Genomic DNA, 8858 nt, shown 5'->3' on the forward strand with positions numbered 1-8858 from the left:
GAAGGAAGGAATTGGATGTGTGCTGTGTTCTAAGAGTCTCCAAGGACCTGAGGAGAGCTGGCCTCCTGTTTGCTGCTCAGGGACACAAAAGTTGCAGAAGAAATCCGCTTGTGAATGACCAGTATGTGTGGCTGCGCACTGACGGTGGCCCCATGAACTTTGCCCTGCCTGCCCGTGTTTTAAATCACTTGGTGTGCTTGTCGGCACACATCAGGGCTCTGGGCGAGGTCCGACGTGCCCCACCACAATTCCCTGCCGGACTGTCTCGGTGATCGAGAGTGCCTGCGAGGGCACCTCCTAAGACATAGAATCAGGGGTTAACATCACCGCCGCCGGCCCGGTACCAGAAAGGAGAGAGGTGCTGAGTGCGGAAAAATCACCGCCGCCGGCACGGGAGCCGCGAGACACTGTGTTCGCTCCCCCGCTGACCTCAGGGAAGACCCGCGCTGGGATTGAATCCAGAGCGAGGCATTGCATAGCAACCAGGGGCTCGTCAGCTACGAGAGCCGTGCCGGCCCGGGAAGTACGGAGTGTCCTGGGGAGCTGCTGTGGCATGATCAGCGACCCGACAGAGACCGCACACCCAGGTAACAGCCCCCACCAGTTAGCAGAGAGGAGGAGGGTTACCATAGGGGACGGGGAGCATGAGTCTGGGGTGCGAGCACAGCGCTCTGTGCACAAGTACTTGGGGACCTTGTGGAGGAGCCCCTTACTGCCCGGTTGCTTTGAAACTGACTTCCTCATTTCTTAGAAGCAGCGCGGACCACAGTAGAGTGGTCCGGGCTACGCACACATAAGGAGAGGGTGATTTCAGAGCTAGCAGTAACAACGCGCACTCACGCAGGTGACAAGGAGAGTTTGGCAGTGCAGGAGGAAGCGCAATCTTTCTGTCAAGTGTGGTGACTATTCCTACACGTTGGGGAGAGCGTTATCGGCCAAATTAACTATTACAGCTCCGCTGTTGTTACAACAGTCAATTCCACATGCAAGAGACAGGCTCCCAGTCATACTGAGCGATACCAAAGGGGATGATGGACGGAGCGCTTGAGCAAATCAAACACTCACCCCCAGTCAACTGATCTGGGTTTAATCCATCATCATTCTTTCGCTCACTCCACCACTCCAGTTCAGACATGGCCATATGCAAATCAGTCTGACCCTGTGCCTCATGGGAACAGTCCAGCCCGAACTGCCAAGCCATGTCTTCCCTGGACCGGAAACAAGCATCCTGGGACCGGTTTTGGGTTCATAACCCTCATCAGCCAGGCTATCTTGAATCCAGTGACAAAGTGAGCAAGGGACCCACGTCTGGGCATACCCTGCCAACTTAGGGCGAACAAAGCGATACCAAATGGGATGATGGACGGAGCGCTTGAGCAAATCAAACACTCACCCCCAGTCAAATGGTCTGGGTTTAATCCATCATCATTCTTTAGCTCACTCCACCACCCCAGTTCAGACATGGCCATATGCAAATCAGTCTGACCCTGTGCCTCATTGGAACAGTCCAGCCCGAACTGCCAAGCCATGTCTTCCCTGGACCGGAAACAAGCATCCTGGGACCGGTTTCGGGTTCATAACCCTCATCAGCCAGGCTATCTTCAATCCAGTGACAAAGTGAGCAAGGGGCCCACGTCTGGGCATACCCTGCCATCTTAGGGCGAACAAAGCGATACCAACGGGATGATGGACAGAGCGCTTGAGCAAATCAAACACTCACCCCTAGTCAACTGATCTGGGTTTAATCCATCATCATTCTTTAGCTCACTCCACCAATCCAGTTCAGACATAGCCATATACAAATCAGTCTGACCCTGTGCCTCATGGGAACAGTCCAGCCCGAACTGCCAAGTCATGTCTTCCCTGGACCGGAAACAAGTATCCTGGGACCGGTTTCGGGTTCATAACCCTCATCAGCCAGGCTATCTTGAATCCAGTGACAAAGTGAGCAAGGGACCCACTTCTGGGCATACCCTGCCAACTTAGGGCGAACAAAGCGATACCAAAGGGGATGATGGACGGAGCGCTTGAGCAAATCAAACACTCACCCCCAGTCAACTGATCTGGGTTTAATCCATCATCACTCTTTAGCTCACTCCACCACCCCAGTTCAGACATAACCATATGCAAATCAGTCTGTCCCTGTGCCTCATGGGAACAGTCCAGCCCGAACTGCCAAGCCATGTCTTCCCTGGACCGGAAACAAGTATCCTGGGACCGGTTTCGGGTTCATAAACCTCATCAGCCAGGCTATTTTGAATCCAGTGACAAAGTGAGCAAGGGACCCACGTCTGGGCATACCCTGCCAACTTAGGGCGAACAAAGCGATACCAAAGGGGATGATGGACGGAGCGCTTGAGCAAATCAAACACTCACCCCCAGTCAACTGATCTGGGTTTAATCCATCATCATTCTTTAGCTCACTCCACCACTCCAGTTCAGACATGGCCATATGCAAATCAGTCTGACCCTGTGCCTCATGGGAACAGTCCAGCCCGAACTGCCAAGCCATGTCTTCCCTGGACCGGAAACAAGCATCCTGGGACCGGTTTTGGGTTCATAACCCTCATCAGCCAGGCTATCTTGAATCCAGTGACAAAGTGAGCAAGGGACCCACGTCTGGGCATACCCTGCCAACTTAGGGCGAACAAAGCGATACCAAATGGGATGATGGACGGAGCGCTTGAGCAAATCAAACACTCACCCCCAGTCAAATGGTCTGGGTTTAATCCATCATCATTCTTTAGCTCACTCCACCACCCCAGTTCAGACATGGCCATATGCAAATCAGTCTGACCCTGTGCCTCATGGGAACAGTCCAGCCCGAACTGCCAAGCCATGTCTTCCCTGGACCGGAAACAAGCATCCTGGGACCGGTTTCGGGTTCATAACCCTCATCAGCCAGGCTATCTTCAATCCAGTGACAAAGTGAGCAAGGGGCCCACGTCTGGGCATACCCTGCCATCTTAGGGCGAACAAAGCGATACCAACGGGATGATGGACAGAGCGCTTGAGCAAATCAAACACTCACCCCTAGTCAACTGATCTGGGTTTAATCCATCATCATTCTTTAGCTCACTCCACCAATCCAGTTCAGACATAGCCATATATAAATCAGTCTGACCCTGTGCCTCATGGGAACAGTCCAGCCCGAACTGCCAAGTCATGTCTTTCCTGGACCGGAAACAAGTATCCTGGGACCGGTTTCGGGTTCATAACCCTCATCAGCCAGGCTATCTTGAATCCAGTGACAAAGTGAGCAAGGGACCCACGTCTGGGCATACCCTGCCAACTTAGGGCGAACAAAGCGATACCAAAGGGGATGATGGACGGAGCGCTTGAGCAAATCAAACACTCACCCCCAGTCAACTGATCTGGGTTTAATCCATCATCATTCTTTAGCTCACTCCACCACCCCAGTTCAGACATGGCCATATGCAAATCAGTCTGACCCTGTGCCTCATGGGAACAGTCCAGCCCGAACTGCCAAGCCATGTCTTCCCTGGACCGGAAACAAGCATCCTGGGACCGGTTTCGGGTTCATAACCCTCATCAGCCAGGCTATCTTGAATCCAGTGACAAAGTGAGCAAGGGACCCACGTCTGGGCATACCCTGCCAACTTAGGGCGAACAAAGCGATACCAAAGGGGATGATGGACGGAGCGCTTGAGCAAATCAAACACTCACCCCCAGTCAAATGGTCTGGGTTTAATCCATCATCACTCTTTAGCTCACTCCACCACCCCAGTTCAGACATAACCATATGCAAATCAGTCTGTCCCTGTGCCTCATGGGAACAGTCCAGCCCGAACTGCTAAGCCATGTCTTCTCTGGACCGGAAACAAGTATCCTGGGACCGGTTTCGGGTTCATAAACCTCATCAGCCAGGCTATTTTGAATCCAGTGACAAAGTGAGCAAGGGACCCACGTCTGGGCATACCCTGCCAACTTAGGGCGAACAAAGGGATACCAAAGGGGATGATGGACGGAGCGCTTAAGCAAATCAAACACTCACCCCCAGTCAACTGATCTCGGTTTAATCCATCATCATTCTTTAGCTCACTCCACCACTCCAGTTCAGACATGGCCATATGCAAATCAGTCTGACCCTGTGCCTCATGGGAACAGTCCAGCCCGAACTGCCAAGCCATGTCTTCCCTGGACCGGAAACAAGCATCCTGGGACCGGTTTTGGGTTCATAACCCTCATCAGCCAGGCTATCTTGAATCCAGTGACAAAGTGAGCAAGGGACCCACGTCTGGGCATACCCTGCCAACTTAGGGCGAACAAAGCGATACCAAATGGGATGATGGACGGAGCGCTTGAGCAAATCAAACACTCACCCCCAGTCAAATGGTCTGGGTTTAATCCATCATCATTCTTTAGCTCACTCCACCACCCCAGTTCAGACATGGCCATATGCAAATCAGTCTGACCCTGTGCCTCATGGGAACAGTCCAGCCCGAACTGCCAAGCCATGTCTTCCCTGGACCGGAAACAAGCATCCTGGGACCGGTTTCGGGTTCATAACCCTCATCAGCCAGGCTATCTTCAATCCAGTGACAAAGTGAGCAAGGGGCCCACGTCTGGGCATACCCTGCCATCTTAGGGCGAACAAAGCGATACCAACGGGATGATGGACAGAGCGCTTGAGCAAATCAAACACTCACCCCTAGTCAACTGATCTGGGTTTAATCCATCATCATTCTTTAGCTCACTCCACCAATCCAGTTCAGACATAGCCATATACAAATCAGTCTGACCCTGTGCCTCATGGGAACAGTCCAGCCCGAACTGCCAAGTCATGTCTTCCCTGGACCGGAAACAAGTATCCTGGGACCGGTTTCGGGTTCATAACCCTCATCAGCCAGGCTATCTTGAATCCAGTGACAAAGTGAGCAAGGGACCCACGTCTGGGCATACCCTGCCAACTTAGGGCGAACAAAGCGATACCAAAGGGGATGATGGACGGAGCGCTTGAGCAAATCAAACACTCACCCCCAGTCAACTGATCTGGGTTTAATCCATCATCATTCTTTAGCTCACTCCACCACCCCAGTTCAGACATGGCCATATGCAAATCAGTCTGACCCTGTGCCTCATGGGAACAGTCCAGCCCGAACTGCCAAGCCATGTCTTCCCTGGACCGGAAACAAGCATCCTGGGACCGGTTTCGGGTTCATAACCCTCATCAGCCAGGCTATCTTCAATCCAGTGACAAAGTGAGCAAGGGGCCCACGTCTGGGCATACCCTGCCATCTTAGGGCGAACAAAGTGATACCAACGGGATGATGGACAGAGCGCTTGAGCAAATCAAACACTCACCCCTAGTCAACTGATCTGGGTTTAATCCATCATCATTCTTTAGCTCACTCCACCAATCAAGTTCAGACATAGCCATATACAAATCAGTCTGACCCTGTGCCTCATGGGAACAGTCCAGCCCGAACTGCCAAGTCATGTCTTCCCTGGACCGGAAACAAGTATCCTGGGACCGGTTTCGGGTTCATAACCCTCATCAGCCAGGCTATCTTGAATCCAGTGACAAAGTGAGCAAGGGACCCACGTCTGGGCATACCCTGCCAACTTAGGGCGAACAAAGCGATACCAAAGGGGATGATGGACGGAGCGCTTGAGCAAATCAAACACTCACCCCCAGTCAACTGATCTGGGTTTAATCCATCATCACTCTTTAGCTCACTCCACCACCCCAGTTCAGACATAACCATATGCAAATCAGTCTGTCCCTGTGCCTCATGGGAACAGTCCAGCCCGAACTGCCAAGCCATGTCTTCCCTGGACCGGAAACAAGTATCCTGGGACCGGTTTCGGGTTCATAAACCTCATCAGCCAGGCTATTTTGAATCCAGTGACAAAGTGAGCAAGGGACCCACGTCTGGGCATACCCTGCCAACTTAGGGCGCACAAAGCGATACCAAAGGGGATGATGGACGGAGCACTTGAGCAAATCAAACACTCACCCCCAGTCAACTGATCTGGGTTTAATCCATCATCATTCTTTAGCTCACTCCACCACCCCAGTTCAGACATGGCCATATGCAAATCAGTCTGACCCTGTGCCTCATGGAAACAGTCCAGCCCGAACTGCCAAGCCATGTCTTCCCTGGACCGGAAACAAACATCCTGGGACCGGTTTTGGGTTCATAACCTTCATCAGCCAGGCTATCCTGAATCCTGTGACAAAGTGAGCAAAGGACCCTCGTCTGGGCATACCCTGCCAACTTAGGGCGAACAAAGCAATACCAAAGGGGATGATGGACGGAGCGCTTGAGCAAATCAAACACTCACCCCCAGTCAACTGATCTGGGTTTAATCCATCATCATTCTTTAGCTCACTCCACCACCCCAGCTCAGACATGGCCATATGCAAATCAGTCTGACCCTGTGCCTCATGGGAACAGTCCAGCCCGAACTGCCAAGCCATGTCTTCCCTGGACCGGAAACAAACATCCTGGGACCGGTTTTGGGTTCATAACCCTCATCAGCCAGACTATCTTGAATCCAGTGACAAAGTGAGCAAAGGACCCTCGTCTGGGCATACCCTGCCAACTTAGGGCGAACAAAGCAATACCAAAGGGGATGATGGACGGAGCGAATCAAACACTCACCCCCAGTCAACTGATCTGGGTTTAATCCATCATCACTCTTTAGCTCACTCCACCACCCCAGTTCAGACATAAACATATGCAAATCAGTCTCATAACCCTCATCAGCCAGGCTATCTTGAAACCAGTGACAAAGTGGGTAAGGGACAGGGTCAAGACTGATTTGCAAATGGCTGGGTCCAAACTGGAATGTCATGGTGAGCAAAAAAACGATGGATTTAGGCCCAGATCTCTATAGCAGACGTGAGTCCCGTGCTCTCCATGCCACTGTAATCAAGCTATCCTGGCTGAAGAGGGGTGAAACCCCGAAACCGGTCCTAGGATGCTTGTTTCCAGTCCAGGGAGGACCTGGCTTGGCAGTTCTGGCTGGACTGTTCCCATGGGTCACAGGGTCAAGACTGATTTGCATATGGCTGGGTCCAAACTGGAATGGCGTGGTGAGCAAAAAAACAATGGATTTAGGACCAGATCTCTGTACTGGGGTGAATGTATGACATTTTTTCTGCATTCTGTCCATCAACTGTTGTTTTTGCATTTGTCATCCGAGTGGGACGGGTATGCTAAGACGTGAGTCCCGTGCTCTCCATGCCACTGGAATCAAGCTATCCTGGCTGAAGACTGGTGAAACCCCGAAACCGGTCCTAGTATGCTTGTTTCCAGTCCAGGGAGGACCTGGTTGGCAGTTCGGGCTGGACTGTTCCCATGAGGCACAGGGTCAAGACTGATTTGCATATGGCTGGTTCCAAACTGGAATGGCATGATGAGCAAAAAAACGATGGATTTAGGCCCAGATCTCTGTACTGGGTTGAATGTATGACATTGTTCTGAATTCTGTCCATCAACTGTTGTTTTTGCATTTGTCACCCCGAGTGGGACGGGTATGCTCAGACGTGAGTCCCGTGCTCTCCATGCCACTGGAATCAAGCTCTCCTGGCAGAAGAGGGGTGAAACCACGAAACCGGTCCTAGGATGCTTGTTTCCAGTCCAGGGAGGACCTGGCTTGGCAGTTCGGGCTGGACTGTTCCCATGAGGCACAGGGTCAAGACTGATTTGCATATGGCTGGGTCCAAACTGGAATGGCATGGTGAGCAAAAAAACTATGGATTTAGGCCCAGATCTCTGTACTGGGGTGAATGTATGACATTGTTCTGCATTCTGTCCATCAACTGTTGTTTTTGTCCCAGTCATACTGAGCCCACAAGTGACCCTTTTTCATGTTTACAGAAAACGCTTTTCATATGACAAAGGATAGTGCTACAAGTGAACTGTCTGGGAGAAGATAGACATCACAATGGAGCCATTGATTTTTGAAGTAACTTGATTGATATGTTGGTTTGCTGACATTTTTTATCTGACCTAAACTATATAAAGATATTTATATTTTTTTATAACTTGTGTGGTGTAAGTTTGTGGTGGGTCACTATATTACTGTGAGTGTTGGTGCAAATACTTTACACGTTGCCTTGGGGATAAGCCTGTCTGCTCGTGCCAAGCTACCGAGGGGGTGAGCAGGGGTTATCAACAGAGTGTACCACCTTACCCTGACTAGAAGCAAGGGTCCCTATTTGGACAAAGGTACTTACCTCTGCCAACTAGAGACTCCCAGTTCTAACAGGCAGTGTAGAGCTTGGTCACTTTGCAATTGAGTTTTAATACCTGTTAAGCATTTACTCAATTTTTGCGGTGGATTGTAAGCTATTTTTATCTCTCTCATAAAAAATTCAAATTGGTTTTATTATAACAGATTGCAAATAGTTAAATTATCCTAAATTTAACTAAAACCGCTAGTACTTTCTGAGTTTTCAATTTTTGGGCACAATGCGCCAGTTATCCTACAGGGTCTCGCAAGAAACCATCATTTTCTTTTGTCTTTTTGTATACGATGTCTTTTTTAAATGTCTTATATTGTCATGGTTGTAAGTAATCTATACAATAAACTTTCTATTGACTTGATTAGTGCTCAGGGGGACTAGTCAGCTGCTTCTGACTAACTACAAAGCCTCATGAACCTTTTAATGTTAGCCCTGCCTCCATCCTCCTCATTTCAGTATTTAAATCTCCTCCCTCTGGCCCCAGGAATGCATGCAACACACTTCCACTTCATGGGGAAACAGTGATCATCCTCCATCTTGAGCTGCACCAGGTCAGGGGCATTAAAATTAATCTTGCCAACCCCATTAATCAGGCTCACTCAAACACACAGTCTGTCACAACACATGTTACACGTGTTAC

The sequence above is a fragment of the Triturus cristatus genome, chromosome 8 (assembly GCF_964204655.1).
Source record: "Triturus cristatus chromosome 8, aTriCri1.1, whole genome shotgun sequence".
Classification (NCBI taxonomy): Eukaryota; Metazoa; Chordata; class Amphibia; order Caudata; family Salamandridae; genus Triturus; species Triturus cristatus.